Below are 20362 nucleotides of genomic sequence, written 5' to 3' on the forward strand. Positions count from 1 at the left end.
ACAAGTAGTGAGGTTTCAACAGCGTGAGTCAGCATGACCAAAAAGCAAACAGAAGTATGTACCCTTGGCAGCAGTGAACCTCTTTACCACAAGTTCCCTCTTGCGCTTTTCAGTAAGCTGCTAACAAGCTACATACATATAATTAATTAGCCAAGACTAGAACCCATTAGTCCATGTGGTTGCACTGTTATTCTAGACGGTCACTCCATAGTTTAATTAATCATGTTCATTAATACGTCATTAACAAGCCGGTTGACCTATAGAGCGGCAAACATTTGTTTCAGGTATCATTCACCATCATTAAACCACCCATAACCAAAGTAATCTACCTAGCAACAAAGATATAAACCCGGCTTCATGGACATATATAATAAAGGATAACTAAATAGGACCCTTCATATTAATGCATACAAGCACAAATGTAGATAAAAGTTATCAGGGTAGAAGCAGGACAAAAGGATGCACTTGTTGTTATTCCAAAGAATAGGTACTTAGTTTTCAACACTTGTTCTCGCAACTCACTTTTAAAGTTCTCGTGTTCCTTCTACTCGCTATAAGTACAGTGGCCTAACTGGGGGAGGGGGGAGCTGGCAGGGGCCATGTGGTCCCCTAACAACATATTTTTTAACTAGTTTTTAATATTACCTTAATCTTAACTCAAGTTTCTAAGTACTCTTTAATCTTAGCGCAAGATTTAAAATACTTTTAATCTCAATTTAATCTTAGCTCATGTTTTTAAGTACCTCTTAATTTGAACTCATTTCAGCTCACAACAAAATCCGACAATATTATTCAGTTTCTCAAAAGTTCACAATCCACCCTGATCTCTAGCCCCAGAAGTTTCTCTACGTTCTCCGTATATGGCTGCTCACTAGTCACAGCTCATCAGTGTCTCAAAGGGGGAGCGTGCAGACTCACATCTCACGATTGGCATCAGCAACTGCACGACAAGACGCTGACGACAAGCAGGCAGGCGGCCACAGCCGAGAAGGATGACAACAACAAACCCACATGCTCCACTAATGCGATCGCATTAGCCATCAAAGCCATGGCTCCTGTATATACTTCCCCAATTCGAATCTATATAAATATATTATTGTTGATACAATATGCTCTGTAAACATTATTGATTTTGTATTGTATAATAGAATAAAATATTTTTAAAATTAGGCTAAATTTTTGTAGGAAACCAAGGCAAAACAAAAATGAACATGATATATTGACTCTCGCTCCTATTTTCCTTTGTGAATTGTTATTGCATGATTAAATAATAAACACCGTAACTAGCTTGTGCATATTAGCGCGGTCAATAAAAATTAGTGTAAATTGCAAAAATTTTATATTTAAATATTATCGAAGTTTGTTTGGCCCCGGCCCCGCTTTAGAATTGTTTCTAACTCCGCCACTGAACAAGTATATGCACAAATATACAACAAACAAACGAACAAGCGCAACTAAGAATAGAGCATCAAACAAAAGAAAAGCATTATAAGAATGCACCAAAGAATAGGACTTGAAGCTACAATTGCAAGAGAGCAAAAAAAGGCTGAAAACAGAACTACGGTTGAAAAGAGTCAACTATTGAAAGATTTATATTATATGTTGGCGGCTCTTAAGTTGAAAATCCAACCGCCCACTTCTGCATCATTCAACACCAAATAAATCATCAAACTCAGATATAGAAATTTAACTTAAGCATTTCCATAAGTTTTGGTGAGTCATATTTTGCAGACACCCATAACTGAAAAGCAAAGGAAAACACAAGTATACGCAAAAGAAAAGTATAAAAGATCTCGTCCTGCAGCTCACTTATAAGAAGGGCCCACAAACCAGACCAAACGGGCGTGCAAAGGTACGAACTACCAAAGATCAACACCAGGGCCCAGGTCAGTGAGCTAGTGGAAGGCAGAGCCGGGGAGGTGCCACCTAGGGGTCGTTCGACCCCCAGGGTCGGCCGAACCCAGACAACCTCCCGTCCAGGTTCATTTCAACGTGGAGTGGCCCTACTCTTCCTCAAGGCCATGGCTAAGGTTTCCATTCATAAAGATGGTGAGAACTGGCCTTGGAGACTATAAAAGGAGGAGGACATGCCCTCATTTGACACAACACATCTTGGACAGAAGGAGAAGGGGAGACTCCACCTTTTAGAGCTAGGGATGGCAACAGAGCGGGTTCGGGTCGGATATCCGCGGGTTTCAGGTCTAGCGGGTTCGGGGATGATTTTTCACTCGTGGATACCCAATGGATAACCGTTTCGAATAAAACTCTTATTTTATACTATACTTAATAATAACTTTGTTTGTTTAAACTACTAAATTTATTTAGAAAATTATTTACTATTTATTGCCTCTTGTTTATATGTGTGAATATTATATATATCATGTATATGTCTATAGGAAGTACTTATTGATTTTACTATATTGTCATATAAAACAGGTTTCGGGTATCCACGGGTTTAGTTTTGGGGACGGATTTTCACCCGAAAAGGTGTTCGGGTTCGGGTTTTAAGTTTGGGTTTCGGTTTTGGGTGCCCAGACACTCCACCCGATCCAAACCCGAACCGTTGCCATCCTTATTTAGAGCTACTTAGTAGAGTAGGTTAGGGAGTGTGTGAGGAGAAATTTGTGAGGAATGCTGGAGTTGTAGGCATCCCTCTACTTGTACCTCACTGGATACAAGCTTCTTCTTGAGTAAGTATCCAGGTATCGTATACTTTGTGAGTTCTTACTAGAGTTAAGCTTTTGTTATCTTTCTCTTGCGGATCATCATTCATCCTCCTAGCGGGTGTTCCAGCTTAAGGTCTCGAGTTTTGAGACGGAGTCTGGCCGAGGCTAGAATAGTAATCGATAGCGTAGACGTGGTGTCTAGGCTTGATGTTACCTTTATTTGCTTCCCTTCCCCATGGTCTGTCGGGGTAGGTGGCAGGAGGTAATAGCCCTATCCGTCCTTCGTAGTCCCCTACGTTCGGGTTGGGTGTAGAGATAATAGCCAGATACTTTTGGCAGACCAGAAGTAAGCCGGTGCCCGAAGTACTCGAATAAGAGCTGGGTTTATCTCTCTTAAATACCTCTTCTCTTAGACAACCACCCTGCCCAAAGGTCATCCTATCTTTTCTCTAGGCAAACTTGCTAAAAGATCTTTACAACCCTTTCCTCATGGAAATACGATACCCTTGAATACTCATCGTCATGGGTGAAGTTCTACAACTATATCTCCGTGTGCTTGCGGATCTTATCTACAAACACTATAACAGAATAAAAACTATATGCAAGATTTATTTTAATCAAGGAAAACACAGGTAAAGAATATTTAAATAATATCTTGGGTTGTAATTAACTTAATTAAATTTATTTTTGCAAGAAGAGATAAACTTAGTAACATTTATTTTATTAAGTTTACTCATAAATTATGCTAATTAATTATTTAACTAACAAATAGAAGAGATTCATGTTGAACTAGATATGTTATATAGAAAGGCATATTTAAATTGGTATTTAATCAATATAACATTAACTATGAAAAATGGTAGAGCTCTAATTTGCTTTTAGTTATAAATACTAGTTTAAATAGGCATTAATCAAGTTGATTCTAAATTCATTATGATACATGAACTATGGTACAACAACGCTACTAAACGCTCCCGCCAAAATAAAGCTAACGCAATAAGAACGGGTAAAACAGAGCTAAAACATGCAATCTATGAGTTGTAGATGATAGAGACTTAAATGCGATAAAACATAGTTGATAGAGCTAAACTGCAAAAGATCGAGAACAGTTCATATGGAGACTTGCGTGAATGAAGGATAGACGTTGGCTGAATAACTGCGGTTAGCATTTAAATGAACATTAAATTATAAGCAATCTAATTACTATAATATAATAGTTTTTCTATCCCACATTTATGATAAATAGATATATAACAACAATAAAGTAAAGCTGGATCAAATAAATAACTGAATTAAAACTCATATTCCAATTAGGAAGCGTTTGGTAGAGCTCCTAGAGCTGATTCTCTGCTGAATCTAGTAGGAGCTCTGCCAAACAGTTTCTCAGAGAGAAGCGATTTTCTGCTAATTCTATGAAGTGGTTCTATGAAATAAACTAAGAGGTTGAGAGCTAAAAAGAGTAGCTTCTCCTGATTCTGTGAAGTGATTCTCCATCCCGATTTTAAGAGAATCATTTTAGACACAAAATCACTTCTCTCAGAGAATCAACTCCCATAGAGAATTCAAAATTAGTTGGAGCTCTATACCAATAAATCCCTAAGTTGTCATGCAAGGGTCTAGGCTGCTCTTAACCATGAGCACGACTAATATATCAGTTTTACTATCTGCATAGATCGCACACTTTACCCCCAAGTCGTGTTACTCGTCACGTAGTGCTGATCAGGCACTATCATCACACTTTTGAGATATGACTGCATGGGTACACTTCTGTAAGGAAAATGGCCCCAGAGCCATTGTTTGTGATTTTAGTGATTGAATAACAACCTAACTATTGTGACTAATATTTTTGTTAAGATATACCTTTGAAGATGTTTGTTAGGTTCTGAGAATGCAATTGGAACCCATCCAAATGATCAAGAAAGAAAAGATATGTGACGAAACAAAGTTAAATCAAGTCAAAACAAGACCAATGCATCTGACCGATTCATCCAGTCATGTGCTGGAACTAGCACCATATCAGTCGGTCACCAGGGGAAGCACAAATAGAAGCTACTGCATTGGCTGATTCACTGGGTCATGCAAATCAAGGGGACAACAAATCAGTTGGTGATGCTGTGAGGAAAAAGATCGGCTCTGGTTTGACCAATTCATTCGGTCATGCCAATGAAGTCTTCACCAAATTAGTCGGTGATGCTTGTGCGGCTCGAGTTAGCCACCCAATGACTACCTTGCACAGTTGGATTGATTCACTCGGTCAGTGCATCAGGAAGGGATCGAATCAGTTGGTCAAGGCATATTTCTACCTGTTGGAGCAACGACTAGATTCTTTGGTTGGCTATAAATACTCCTCCACCCGACTATTTGCATAGTAGTGTGTTAGAGCTTACAGAAGCTATAGGCTTGGTTCCCATTCACATTCAAGTGCTCTCCACCAAATGCTCAAGAGAAGATTATGGCAATTAGCATGTCTTATGGCTTAATTAGTGCTAATTTAGGCTGCTTAGTGCATTGCTTTAGGTCTTAGCCTAGAGTTAGGCGAGGTTTGCACACCTCATTGCTTTCGGTGCGCTTGAGGGCACCAAGCATTGTAAATCTGGGGCTTGTAAGTCTTGCTGGACACTCCAACCGAGTTTGCGGAGTGGCAGCCGGTGCTTGTGATAGGGAGGAGAGGTCCTCGACATTTTGCCTAAGCTCTACCTAGTGAATATAGTGGGGAGCATCCAAGAGAGGCAAGGCAGAGATCCATTTGCGCGTGGGGAAGGCCTGTTGGCTATCCATGGAGTTACTCGACCTGGAGCTTAGCCCTTGCATGAGCATTCCCTCACGAGGGGCTCCAATTAGGATTAGTGGAAAGCGAGAGCTTTTCGATACCTCCGTAAAAGTCATCGTGCAAGAGTTTGCATTCTCTATCCATTTACATTCTATATTACTTCTTTAACTTACATCCGCATTTACCTTTCCTTGAATTGCCTTGTGTAGTTTATATGATTGGAACCAAGGGTGCAAAACTTCTGTACACATAGAGATAGAAACACATAGAAAAACCTAGTTCACATCTTGATAGAAATTAGAATAGGTTTTATATGTGCTTGGAGCCTTAGTTCTTAGAACACCTAATTCACTCCCTTCTTAGGGTGTCACAGTCCTTTCAATTGGTATCAGAGTTGGCAGCTCATTTTCGGACATTTGGCTTCACCGTCATCAAGCAAAATGACATCCGAAGATTTTAGGAGTGATCTCGGTAGGCCTCCACGCTTTGACAGCACAAACTTCCCCTATTGGCATGTTCGCATGTCATGCCTTCTAGAAGCAAAAGGTTTAGGTGTTTGGAGAGTGATGAATAAAGTAATGAAACCCCTAGCCCGGCCAAACAACCCAACCAAGGCCGATGAAAAAGGAGATACACTACAATGATATTGCTTTGAATTCTCTTCTAGAATCTTTTAGCATTGATGTGTTCAATAAAGTGTACAATCTTAAAAGTGCACACAAAATTTGGAACACAACTGAAGAGCTCCACAAAGGCACTAGTGACGTCAGGGAGCAAAAGTATATCTTGGTCAAAGAAACTTTTAATTCTTTTAAAATGATGCCTAATGAATTAGCTAATGACATGTATTCATGTTTAAATGTTATTGTTGATGAGCTAAATGAAATAGGTTTGACTAAGTTGAGTGATGAGGCCATATCACAAAAGATTATCCAGGTACTTTCCAAGGACCGATACTCCGCCATCATCACCTACTTCCATTTGTCTTGAGCAAGATGAAGCAAATACTACATTAGGATCGCCCAAATAACTGACACTTACACAAATACTACATTAGGAACCACTTCAAGCATATCACGGAACCATCGGTTGAGGTCCTTTGGGTATCAAACTTAGTGGCCGTGTCGTTCGTGGATGACTAAGTGGGAATCCATTATTAATTACATCGCGCGTAGGAGGCAACCTTATAGCAGCTACAAAACTAATCATGAAGACGACTAGTTCAGTGTACTACTGGCTAACAACTAGAACCCATGAGGCTACAACATAGTTCTAGTAATGCTTTGAGTACTTGTCATTGGCAATATCTTTGGGAAGTTTAGTTACTGAAGGAGGTATCAAACTCATAGTTCTAGTAATGCTCCAAGTACTTGTCATATACAGTGTTTACTGGAAGTTTTGTTACTGAAGCTGAGGAGGTATCAAACTCGTAGTTCCAGTAACGCTCAGAGTACTTGTCATTGGCAGTATCTACGGGAAGTTTCGTTACTGAAGGAGGTATCAAACTCATAGTTCCAGTAATGCTCTGAGTACTTGTCAATGGCAGTATCTACAGGAAATTTCATTACTCAAGGAGGTATCAAACTCATAGCTCCAATAACGCTCTGAGTACTTGTCAGCGACAAGTAGTTACAAGAAGTCTTTGTTACTGAAGGGGTCATTATACCCATGATTCTTCCAGCTACCACAAGCATTGACCTGCATGTTTTTAGACCAATAGTTGTGAAACATGTTGAAGGGGTCGTTGAGCTCATAATTCCAGAAGATCGTGTGTGGTTGCAGCTACCTCGATTGGTCCGAAGGGTTCCTAGAGAATCAACTAATGAAGCACCAAGTAAAATTGAAGATGTCGAAAGCGAGGGGGCTCCTAGGTTCCTAGCCCCTGTTTTAAAAAATGTTTTAAAACTACATTTAATCTTAATTAAACTCTAAACTTTGGCCTAGCGTTGCGTTTAATCACAGTGTCGTTTAATCACAAAAGACGTTTAATCTACGTTTAATCACAAAAAACTCTAAACCATAGGCTAGCGTTCACCTAGCGTCTAGCGTTTTTTAAAACCTTATTCCTAGCTTAGCTTCATCCTTGCATACAGTGTATAAGAAGACTTGCCGGTTTTGGATGAGTGGTGGGCTCATCACTTGATTTTTTCCTTGTTGCATATGTTTTTGGGGGGCTAGTCCGGGACATTTTGTAGTGATATATCAAATGAAAATGAATTCATTTTGCATGAAAAGTCTCAAAAAACAAGTCACTTTAGGTATTTTAGGATAGATTAAGAAAGATGTAAAATGACCTTACTTATTCCTATTTATGAGCCATATTTGACACTAATTGATTCTTCATGCGCATGCACATACTAAATATGGTATAATGACTTATTTTTGTGATGAAATTTGAATCCTAGGATGACTTTTTTTTGGATTAAGGAGAGTATGTAGCATTCAAAATTTTGAAACTAAAATTCACCAAAATAGACTACTTTTGAAGGTTATCTGAATTTTACTGCACAGATGTCCTTTAAAAAATTATGGAACTATCCAATATTCCTATGATGGATGAAAGAAATTATAAAATTACTTTAGATCATAAGTTACCAGGAAAATTTTGAAGCACTTTAGCAAAAACAAATTTTAAACTTCATTCATAAAACCAAAAATTTGATATAACTTTAAGATTCTCTGAGTAACATATGATCAAAGCTATTTTTACATATTATTTCATACCATCAAAGTATTTTTCCATAACTTTTTGGAAAGTAGTGCAGTGCCCTAAAAATTTATATAGTCTTCAAAAGTAGCCTATTTGATGAACTTTAGTTTTATGATTTTAAATGCTACATATGAGTTTTTATGCAAAATAAATTCATCTTCGTCTATTATATCATCACTACAAAAATTTCATGAATTTTGGAGGTGATTTGATGGTTGTTTAATTTGGACAAAAATTAATGAAATTTGATGGACTGTTCACGTAAGTTAACTGATAGAATATGGACGGAGGTATCGAATCTATACTATAAAGGATGAAAGAATTGAAAACAATTGTTACCCACACTGACCTACTCACCCCTCTCACAAAGTATGTCTCTTAGGCCCACATGGAAGATCTTAGTACTTGACCAAATATCAAAACACCATCAAGGAAAATGTTTCTGCCCAAAATCCAATTCTTTTGATACCATGGCTTCTTTTACCCACCCTTGTACCCGCTCGCCCGCGTCGCTTGATTTGGGGGCGTTTTCCTTTTTTTCCCGGGAAAAGTAGATTCATACCACTAAAAGACTCAAACTTTGGAAAAATACCGTTGAAAGATTCATCTTTAGAAAATTAGCATTAAAAGGTTGCTCTGCTATAGCTTTCTACCATTCCATGAACTCAACGTTAACAGCACTAGAACACAAGAGCATCAGGCCTCACCTGCCACTTCCTTCTTCCAATGACACCTGGGTTCCACTTGTCATCCCTAACCTCCAGCAGGCGTGGCCCGGTGGACAGGGGCGATGGGGAAAATGTAAACGACTGCGAGCTCGAGAAACCAAGAATCAGAAATCTGCTCACCGGATCTAAGCGCTCTGAGGGCCAACTGCAGCCACGATGGGGATGTGTGTCTCCCCACCCACTCCCCCGTTCGCAGGCACAAGCCGTGACGCGCCGCTGCATTGCCGTATACCCATCCGGGCGGCCGGTGATCAAGCGGCGGGCCGGCAGCCACTCGCAATCACGCACGCCATCTTTTTCCAGCTTCAAACCAACCAAAATCACCTGAGCAAAGGTAACCTAGCAAATAATCGTGGGCAACATTTTTCCAATTGGCCTGCTGAGCTTGGGCGGCCCTGCTGAGTACAGTAGCTGCTGCCTGGTACAGCGCCTCACCCATGCCTCCAGTAGATGCTGCTGCACCTCCAATGCCACGAGCTGCAATGGGAACAGATGGCTCGCCGCCGTCCTTAACTGTGGCAGGGGCTGCTGGCTATCTCCAAAGAAAATCATCTGCTTGGCTGCAGCGGCGGCAGGGGCTTCTAGGGATGACGAATGGGCCCAGTGTCATAGGAAGAGGGAGGTAGTTGGTCAGGTATGAAACTCCCGCTGTTAACGTTGAGTTCACGGTTGTGGTCGAAATCAATAACGGAGCAATTTTTTCATGCTAATTTTCTAAAGTTGAATTTTCCAATGGTATTCTTTTAAAGTCTGAATCTTTTAATGGTACCAATCTAATTTTTGCTTTTTTCCCCCTCGCTACGCCACCTCCCCGCCCGTAGCGCCGCCTCCCCCGCCGTCGCGCCGCCCCCGCGGCACCACGCGACGCCGCGACGCAGCCTCCACCGACGTCGCGTCTCCTCCGCCGACTCGAAACGCCGCCTCCCCCGCCTGACCGCGCGGTAACCCCGTCGCATTCCGCCCGTCGCGCCTCCCCCGCCGCACCACGCGACGTTAGTGGCCCCGCGGCACCGCCTCCCCCGACGTCGCGCCTCCTCCGCCGCACCCCACGAAGCCGCCTCCCCCCGATGTGGCACCTGCCTCCGACGCCGCCGCAACCTGCAACGCCGCTGGGCACCCCGAGTGCCGTCCTCCGCCGCCCCTGCCTTCGGATCCCAGCGCCGCCGCAGGGTCGTCGTCGAGACGTCGGGATCCCGTGTCGTAGCTTCCCCATCGGAATCCCGCACCGCCGCTGGGTCGTCGTCGTGACGTCCCCCGCCGCCTCTCCGCACCGCCGCCGGATCGTACTTGTGGCGGGCGAGGCGGAGGGCTAGGGTGAGGGCGAGATCAAGATCCGGGATCCCAGATCCAACGCCGGCGGCCGCCATGAATCCCTCCTGTTCTCCTTCCTGCTCGCCCTGCTGGTCCTCCGCACCGTGCTTTACCCGGACCCCGACGCTCGCGTCGCTCCCCCTTTGCTTCCGGCGCATCCTGCAGGTGAGTCGCTCGCAGCCTCCCACAACTCAGCTCCGGCCCTTACTGTCCGCTCCCCTATCTCGGTTGCTGATTGATCTCACTCGCTGTGACTACTGCTGCTGCTAGGCGGCGGACATTCACTTCGGGAACGGGCGCCACCACGTGAACATGGCGCTGGACGGTGGGGCGTGCTGCTCGGACCTCAACACCATGCAGTTCCTGCTTCGAGTCATTGAGGCGGAGAGGTCCGACCTCATCGCCGAGTCATTGTCGAGCTGTGCTGGTCAGTTTATTAGAATTGTCCTCGTACAACCCTGTCTGGATTCCATATGCATTTGAGACTTGTTCTCATATCAGTTTGTTGTTGTAAAGTGTTTTGTTTTATTTTATTCTAAAAATCATGTGGTTTAGTGCTTATACTTATCAGGGAAAAAATATTAACTCTGTTACCATAAAAGTCAGTTCAGAAAGCACCCATGTACGAAATTAGATTAGCCACTAAGTTTTGAAAAAAGAATATGTCATGGTATGTAGATGCTACTTGTATTTGTCCTGAAAATGCTCTGAAAAATTTCAGGTGCACCTTTTAGTACTTCCGAAATTGTTCAGAGAAAAATGCTGATGAAAAATTTCAGGTGCTTTGACATTTGGAATTCATGTGAGGATAACATGAAATGGCGGGGTATAAACCAATGACTTTGAAATAATCAACTTGATCTATGTTGATATAAATACAGAAATTAACTCAGATGGCTATCCTTCTTACTATTCTCCATCTCTTGGCATTAACCTTATTCTCTGGATACGTATTTTTACTTTTCTCACAATTTTGGCCACATGGTTGAAGCGTCATTTTGATTTGTTTTGTTCGATTGTATGGTGCAGTTTAAGGAGCCACTGATCATGGTGGGGACGCAAGATGCATCTGATGGACAAGCAACAGGTACTTCTCTATTCAATGATCTTTCAAATTTTTAATTAATTTCTCATCCCAGTTGGCAAATTAAGAAGTGGTGGCAGGTTACCTGATTAAAGCTATTTTTGTTCTTAACAATGCAGATCTTTAAAAGCTCGAATAATTGTCATAATTCAAATTGAGAAACGATCAAAGTAGTAAGTATTCCATTTTATTGCCAAATTGAGAAATGACCGACTCGAGCGCCCGCAGGCGGCCGGCGGACATATCGACCGATCTGCAATCATGGTGCAGGGTGCAACCGCGTGCGCGCCCGCCCATCTGCCATGTGCATGCTCTGAGTAGATTAGTGTTTTCCCATGTGTTTCCTCTTCACAAACGCGCATGCACTGACTAGATTTGTGTTTTTCCCATGTGTTTCTGCTAGCTCTTCATGAACATGCATCCTTGCCTCATAGTCCTATTTCTGTTAGGTCTGCCCATGTGTTTGCTTCAGCTTCACTGGCATTATTAGATAATGTAGTACACCATTCAGTTTTATAGTAGATAGTGTAATTAGCCCTTAAGATTCCATTTTCGGTTTTAATCATTGATTTGTGCTACTGACTAGATGAAAATTAGTAATGAACCTTTTTTTCTGATCTTACAATATTTGTTCTTGCTAATGTCTTTCATGACAATATGCAGGAGGCATATGTCCAACAAAGTACCGTGCTCACTGAAGACCAGGGGCAAACATTTGCAAAGGTATGCTTGAGCAAAGCACTGGTTTATGCAATTTTCTCACTCTATTTTCCTTGCAGCATAACATATTATTCAATCCTACCAGGAGAGCCCCCAGAACCTGCTGTTCCGGCGGCGGATCATCGGGTGGATGGCGTATGTTCATATCATCATGATGGTTGTTTCTCATTTTGCCCAAGCAATAGATGTTTATCAATATTCATCTCATTACATTACAAGGCTGAAAACATTTGATTTAAATTTTGCATATCCTCACCTAGATATGTGAGTGAGCATATGGTGGGAAGGGTCACTAATTGATAAAGGTCTCACAAAATGGCCTTTTCCCCATAAAGTTTGTGGTGCAACATGATTTTTATCCGTCATTTAGCAGGTGCAAGGCAGGCTTTATCCTGATTATTGTTGGCAGCCAAAAATTCAGTAAATTGCCAAACGGAGATGCCCGTCATTGATTTTTTTTTTCTTGCATAACTGGCAGCTTTACACTTCTTTTTGGAAAATGTTGCATGTTAATATGTTGTGGAATATGCCTATAACATTACCTTTTCTGAAACAGGTTCACTTCCAACATTTTTCTTACTTTTTATGGATGGTTACACACATCAACCTTGAAGAGAAGACTATTTATGTTACAGAACATCAATAAAGGGATGAGGCTTGGAAGTATTAATGGTTTGCGGTTCAAGCAGCTTAAGCTTGTCATTCTTGCATTTTTTATTTTGTTTCTTCTTTGGAAATGGGAGAAAGGCACATACTATGATTCTAGAATCCTTCAACCAGATCCATTGGTTTTGACTAATCCAGGTCATCTTAAGCACACATTAACATTTTCTCTTAAATTTGTATCAAATCAATTTCTATTCTCATTTTCTTTTAAATAAATTTCTGCAGCTAACTCAAAGTTTGTAGATCAGCATACATCTTCAGAAGAAGACTTTCCAAATGCGGACCCATTGCCTTAATCAGTAGTTAAAGCAGAAAAGCAAGTTACTGGTGCACCACCACCATTGACTATGGTAGGCTATTCTGTTGACGTTGCAGATGAAAAGGAATTGCCGCCTCTTGAGAAGAAAGGTATTTACTTAACCTGTGGTACTGCTAGATAAACAATGAATTTATTTCATCTAGGATATTCCTCATCTTATCTACTGTTCACTCTACATGTATATTAGTTGGCATGTAACTACAGGAATGTATATTAGTTGGCATGTAACTACAGGAATGTATATTAGTTGGCATGTAACTACAGGAATCTGATTTTTGCTTCATCTATCCTAATCCTACAGAATGTAACTACAGGAATGGAAAGTGGGTTTCTGACAATCGTAGACCACTATACTCGGGGTTTGGCTGTAAACAGTGGCTTTTTGAGAGTTGGTCCTGCAGATTAACCCAGCGCAAGATTTTGCATATGAAAAATTTAGGTGGCAGCCAGAAGCATGTGAGATGCCAGAGTTTGAGGCCTCTCTGTTCTTGAGGAGGTACATGATCATTGCCAGTCTAAGATGAATTTGGAGATGGCATATACTGCACTCTTTGGCTGTGAATATAGGCAAATACTAACTTGGACATATTTCAGGATGCAGGATAAAACCATTGCTTATGTGGGTGATTCTTTAGGGAGGCAGATGTTTCAATCAATGATGTGTATGGTTACTGGGGGAAAGCAGAGGCCTGATGTGGAAGATGTTGGAGCGGAATATGGCTTTGTGTTAGCACCTGGTGCAAAAAGACCAGACGGTTGGGCCTATCGGTTTCCGAGCACCAATACAACAATTTATACCATTGGTCATCAACACTTTGTGATTTGGAGCCTCTGAATCCATCAGATTATGCCACCAGTTTTGCCATGCACCTTGACCGACCTCCTGCTTTTCTGAAGAACAATCTGCACAGGTTTCATGTTCTGAATTGTAACACTGGACACCACTGGAATCGAGGGACACCACTATGACGAGGAGGTAACATCACAGTGGCTTCTTCCCTGCGATAAGCCAATTACCATTTTCATTTTAATAACAAAGCTCTGTGAGATGATGATGTATTGCTGTATATCCCTAGCAGAATGGCGTATGTGAGATCCAAGATGTCTGTTCTTGGAGATCTGCCCGAGGATATTATATGCCAGTGCTCAGTTATTTTTGTGAGCAACCATTTCCCAATATTGAGGTTATGTTTGGTATTGTCAGGATGACTCGATGGTTACAGACAATATGGATAAGATGCAGTCTTGTGCAATATGGATACTTAATAGTTCAGTTAGCGCTACCAGGAAAAAGATATTGAACCTTACAACGTATCTGTTTGCACTAGGTATTTGTCCCTATAAACATTGAACAAAGTCACTGGTACTTACAGTCATAAATGCCAAGAATTGTGAGATACAAGTTATTGATTCATTGGGTTAGTGCATCGTGGTGAACTAATATATGTTGTAAGTATTATAGTTATATATTCCCTATACTATCAGGCATTCGGGATCTTATTCTTATAAAGTGACCCTCACTGTTTTTTGACAAGTTCAGGGGCTGCAGAGATAGATTGATATAGCATTATGAGTTATAGAGGTTACAAAGATTGCAGGGTCCAAGTGGCCTGACCTAAAGGTTAAACCATGGCCTATGGTGTACATAGAAGTTGAGGGAGAAGTATGGATGGATCTCTCCCAGATAATGTCATGTCTTGCATGGTGGTGTAGCACAAATTAGGCAATGTTTTAAATTCTTGTATCAATAATGGACTAAGACAAGTTCTTATGGTGGATCTGATATGATGTTCGCGCTTACTGTTAGTTTTATTTTGTTTATTTCTATTGATCTGTTAATTATGTGCTCACCAACCAACACGTGATATATATATTCTTGATCTGTCCACGTGGTTGAACTCTCACACTATGGTGTACATTATGTTCTTGTAGAGTTGATATAGAAATTAGTTTCAAACTCGTGCCTGGGCCAGGCATGTGCATAACCACTAGTATGGAATAAAAGTTCAACCCGGCCAGTGTCAAGTGGGGAGGTTCAAATTTTGCAATGTTAAGCCTCAACTTTTACATTGTCGAATAAAGAATTTCTCATGATTTGATCTGAAAAATTAAAAAAAAGCATAAAAATTAGCCTAAATATGGTGCCTCCCGCCGTCAACAGGATGCCCTGAGAATCAATCACCTTTTATTTTCCGGCCAACTTGATTTCTGTTGAAGCATGACTATATTGTCTACATTTCCTCATTTGCTCGGATCCGCTTATGCAAACGCATTCAGTCATTTGAACTTTGTTAAAAATCAGAGAAAAGACCATCTGCTTCTGCTATATATGGGGCACATACGGAAACATAGGCGGAATATGTAAGGATAAAGCAACCCAAAGTTATTAATTTTTGAAAAAAATGGCATCATTCACTAGTTTTTTTTTAAAAAAAATGTTATTTTTCAAAATATTATTACTTTAGAAAAATGTGAATTTCTCAGGGCTGCTAGAATGTTTTATCTTTACTGATGGTGCATAGTGACCCGATGTCCCGATTCAGTTTCATGCGTAGAATCTTTATGCCTTGCTACATTTAAATCGAAACCAACCGGATCCATTTTGTTGGATTCAAACGGTGTCGATTTCGGGGTGTTCTGGGTGAGAGTGGAACTCACGTTACGTGTGCCTGGGTGCATGAAAGCCACATGACATCGGTATGAATGTACTGAAGGCACAAGGGAACAAGTGAGCTTTGACCTTATCACAAATTCGCGGCACTCGTCGCTTTTGAGTGACACCGTTTGTCTTGGATTGTTGGTAGAGAAGACATCATATGAACTAGAAGTGACAAGGAAAAACATTATTTTTCACGACCGTAGCTAAGCACGTTTTTTATTAAGGAGAGAATTATAACGACAAAATTATGAGAGAACCCTCGTAGCGCTGAGTTACGAAGCACCTCTCTAAGCTAGTGGCACACGAGCTAGCACGACAACAAGCAAGCAAGAAAAAATGGAGGGAGAGAGAACATGCTCAGCCTCGCAAAAACCAAAATACGACGCTAAGCAACTGGACCTGATAAAGATAAAACATCACCAATTCAGTATGATAGTGGTGATAAAGCATCCACCAGACGATGCAATCCGGCAAAGCATCCGCCCAAATAACAAGAGGATGGCAAAGCATCCACCAATAGAGGGGCAATGACGACAAAGCTTCCATCACATACAACAGCGGCAAAGCATCTGCTGTCGACGGCAAAGCATGCATGCACCAAAATCGAAGCAGCCAGTCGACTGCTAGAGACCAAACGAACGACCAAGATGACCTAAAGGTGATTGTCGGTGTTTTACCAGCAAGCCTACTTAGGGATACCCTAAGATAGTACTTTGTTTGTAGGGGGCCGCTAAGATTAGGAATACAATGGTGCAAACAACACAAGGGTTTAGACAGATTCGGGCCGCGAGTTACGTAATACTGAAAGTGATCGGATCGTGCTCTAGCGTAAGAGAGGGAGGGGGTGAATTAGGCAACTTAAAATCTAGATCTATGGCTCCAACTAAATTGCACAATATTAAACTAAAACATGTTATCTATATGTGCAACTATGGTTATTCTAGTGTGAAACCCCTATCCCAAAAGAGTTTAGCAACATATAGCATTTCCTATCAAGAAACTACTCTATGAAAGTAAAGGCATACAAGAATTGCTAGTATGAAATGCGGAAACGTAAAGAGCGGGGTAGGAGGAAGCAAACTCTCGACACGGGTGTTTATCCCGTGGTTCGGTTAGACACAAAGACACACCTACGTCCATGTTGTTGAAGCCCACACTAAGAGTATCGCTTCTCGGTAATCAAGTCTCTTCCGCGGACTCAACCACGGTCACCTTGATCCCGATTTCCACTAAGGAGCTTGTCCACGAAGGATGGGGGTCTCCACGTTGAAAGTGATCGGGTGCTCTAGCCTAAGAGGGGGAGGGGGTGAATTAGGCACTAATAAAAACTTTGACCTATGGCTCCAACTAGTTTGCACAAAACTTAAACTAAAACATGCTATCTAGATGTGCAACTAGGTTGTTCTAGTGTGAAACCCTTATCCCAAAAGAGTTTAGCAACATATAGCCTTTTTTATGAAGAAATTATTCTATGAAAGTAAAGGCACACAAATTGCTAGTATGAAATGCGGAAGCTTAAAGAGCGGGATAGGAGATAGCAAACTCTTGACGCAGGTGTTTATCCTGTGGTTCGGTTAGCCACAAAGGCACACCTACATCCACGTTGTTGTAGCACTCACTAAGAGTATTGCTACTCGGCCACCAATTCTCTTCCGTGAACGCAATCACGGTCACCTTGGCCCCGGGTTCCACTAAGGAGCTTCTCCACAAAGGATGGGGGTGTCCACGTCCCCCGCACAAAGTGTCGTCACCGCTCCACACCAAGTCGGAGGGTCGATGACGTTGCCGGCGAGCTTCACGCTCCAAGGTGCCGGCGCACCAAGCTCTTGTTTTGGTTCACTAATGAACCATAGCACAAAGGCTCGAAGCCTTGCAATCTCACTCACTAAGAGCTAATCCTTTACACAACACTCTCAAAGTGTGCTAAGGGCTAAGGATATGATCTTGATGCTTTTGTATGGCTTGGAGATGTTCTTGGGTGTGTGTGGGATGTCCAGCAACTCCAGCAAACTTCAAATGGCCGGGGTGAGGCATATATATAGGCCACCAAGTCTTGTAGCCGTTGCTCCAACGGTCAGCAGAAAATCTGCGTATCACCGGAAGAACCGATGCCTCTGGCAGGGGTAGCGTCGGTTCATCCGGTCACTCAAAGGCATGAAGTAGCCGTTGAACTTCTGACTGCTGCTACAGTGACCGCCGGTTGAACCAATGCTTGCCCGTCGGTTAAACCGGTCACTCACAGCCTTCTTCTCTTCTGCTGATGTCAATGCTCCGACGCAATACTCCGATGCACCGTCGGTTGAACCGGTGCTGAAGAAACTTCTCCTGGGCACTTAACATCGTCTCTGGTACACAGTACGCCCAATGCACCGATGCTTCACCGGTTCAACCGGTGCTGAAGACTTGGCTTTTGCGCGACTTGCATCGTCTCTGGAACACAGTACACCCAAAGCACCGATGCCCCTTTTTGAACCGTCGGTTCATCCGGTGCCTATAAGCTGACTTGGCTTCGATTCCTTTCTGCACCAAAAATCCATGGCGTCGGTTCTTCCGACAACCACCGGATGCACTGATGCCCTTGGCGTCGGTTCTTCCGGTGCTACTGACCGAAGAGCTTTCAGGGCGCTGCCCTGAGACCGATGCCCTTCGGGCCTAACTTTGCCTATCTTCTCTTTGTCTTTGTCATCACTTGGACCTAAATGCCTGAGAATGTCATCTTAACAATCATATTAGTCTCATTGATTGCGTTGTCATTCGATCACCAAAATCACTCGAAATGGCATAAATGGTGCCATGTTCGTTTCAATCTCCCCCTTTTTGGTGATTGATGACAACACAATCAAAGCAAGTATAATATTTGCAAAAATTGACAAATTTAACCGCTTGATACCAATTGAAACAAATTGAAACCGCTTACGCTTGCTTGGATGCTTACTATCATCCAATGATGACTTGGCCTCCCCCTAAAACCATGATTTCCCCTTTTGTTCCTCCCCCTATCTTGCTACTTCTCCCTCATGACTTGATTCACTTAGATATTTCTCCCCTTTTGGGATATACTTCTTCTCCTTGAGAAAATACCTTGCTTTGATCCACATTTCTCCCCTTTTGGAATCAAATCACCTAAAAGGTCTTGCTCCAATAATATAGCTTAAGAGAAGATTAGTAGCCTAGGGAGTTAGCTCCATGACTCATGATCCAATTGTATGATATCAATGAAGATACCAATTGAAAATTTACTATGGTGGATCACAAAATCATGAAACTAGCATGACATGAGCTAAGCTCTCTACAAGTATGTGCACAAAATGATAATGCGAAAATCAAGTACACAACTAGATGTTATAACTAGAGAGCTTAGGTCATATTATGCACGGAGGTAGCTCTAAAGATTATAAAGAAATTGACAATTTATACCAATTGAATGAGTTTAGAACCTTGCATACCTTCGGGGGTTCTTTGTTTTACTTGCATGTACCAATTTGAAAGTGACTTGCAACCAATTGAAAGTCTTTTGAAAGAAGAGCACTTGGTACACCAAGGTTAAGCAAATGTATGAGCACATAGCCTATGAACTTAGATATGAGCATTTACGTTCAATAGAGCATGGCTCAATATGCATGAAAGCACAGTTCATCTAATCACTCTTATAGAGTTGTTTGTTCACATTGATCGTGAGAAACATTCTCTTAGAGTGTTAACTCCATGTGAGACTATAAAAGATAAACTAGCAAAATATATTAGTCTCAAAATCACAACCTATAGGATGAACTCCCCCTAAATGTGTGCATTTAGTGTTTGAATCACCAAGCAAATGTATGCACATTGATTTTGACACAATTGGGCCTAACTTTGCTTATCTTCTCTTTGTCTTTGTCATCACTTGGACCTAAATGCCCGAGAATGTCATCTTAACAATCATATTAGTCCCATTGATTGCGTTGTCATTCGATCACCAAAATCACTCGAAATGGCATAAATGGTGCCATGTTCGTTTCACACGTCCCCCGCACAAGGTCGTCCACGCTGTTCCACACCAAGTCGGAGGGTCATTGACGTGCCGGCGAGCCACCAATGCTCCAAGGGGCCGGCGCACCAAAATCTTCTTGTTGGTTCACTCAAGAACCAGCCACAAGGCACAACACCTTGCTTGCTCACTCACTCAAGAGCTAATCTAGCACTTACACTCTCAAAGCTAGTGCTAAACCTAAGGATTTGATCAATGAGCACTTGGGTAGGCTTGGAGGGTTTCTTGTATGTGTATGAGGCTTGTAGTAACTCCAGCAATCTTCAAATGGCCGGGGGAGTCCATATATATAGGCAACCAAGTCCATAGAGCCATTAAGAGCCGTTGGCCACTTTTCTGCGAGGGCACCGGATAGACCGATGAGGGGGCACCGGTGCAACCGGTCACTCACGGCTCATCAGTAGCCGTTGGCCTTCTGACAGCCGACGTGGCTATCACCGGTTAGACCGGTGCCTTGTCACCGGTTCATCCGATGCAGCTTCTCTCCCTTGCAGCTGACGTGGTTGTGCACCGGTGCCTTACTCTGGTGACCACCGGTGTATCCGGTGCTGAATAAACTTCTCTTTGGCCCTTGACATGCTCTCTGGTACAAAGCATGGTGCTTGCATCGGTGCTTCAACTTGGCATCACCGATGCATCCGGTGCCACATGACTTGTTGGCACCAGCTCTGCAAATTGCTCCGGTGCTAGGGCACCGGTGCA

The 20362-nt window shown here is 42.2% G+C and overlaps 1 pseudogene; it reads left to right on the plus strand.

Annotated features, from left to right (window-relative positions):
* Window positions 1-9674: 9674 nt before the first annotated feature.
* LOC120659867 lies at window positions 9675-14862 on the plus strand (annotated as a pseudogene).
* The last annotated feature ends 5500 nt before the right edge of the window (window positions 14863-20362 follow it).

Source organism: Panicum virgatum, chromosome 2N (assembly GCF_016808335.1).
Source record: "Panicum virgatum strain AP13 chromosome 2N, P.virgatum_v5, whole genome shotgun sequence".
Taxonomy (NCBI): Eukaryota; Viridiplantae; Streptophyta; class Magnoliopsida; order Poales; family Poaceae; genus Panicum; species Panicum virgatum.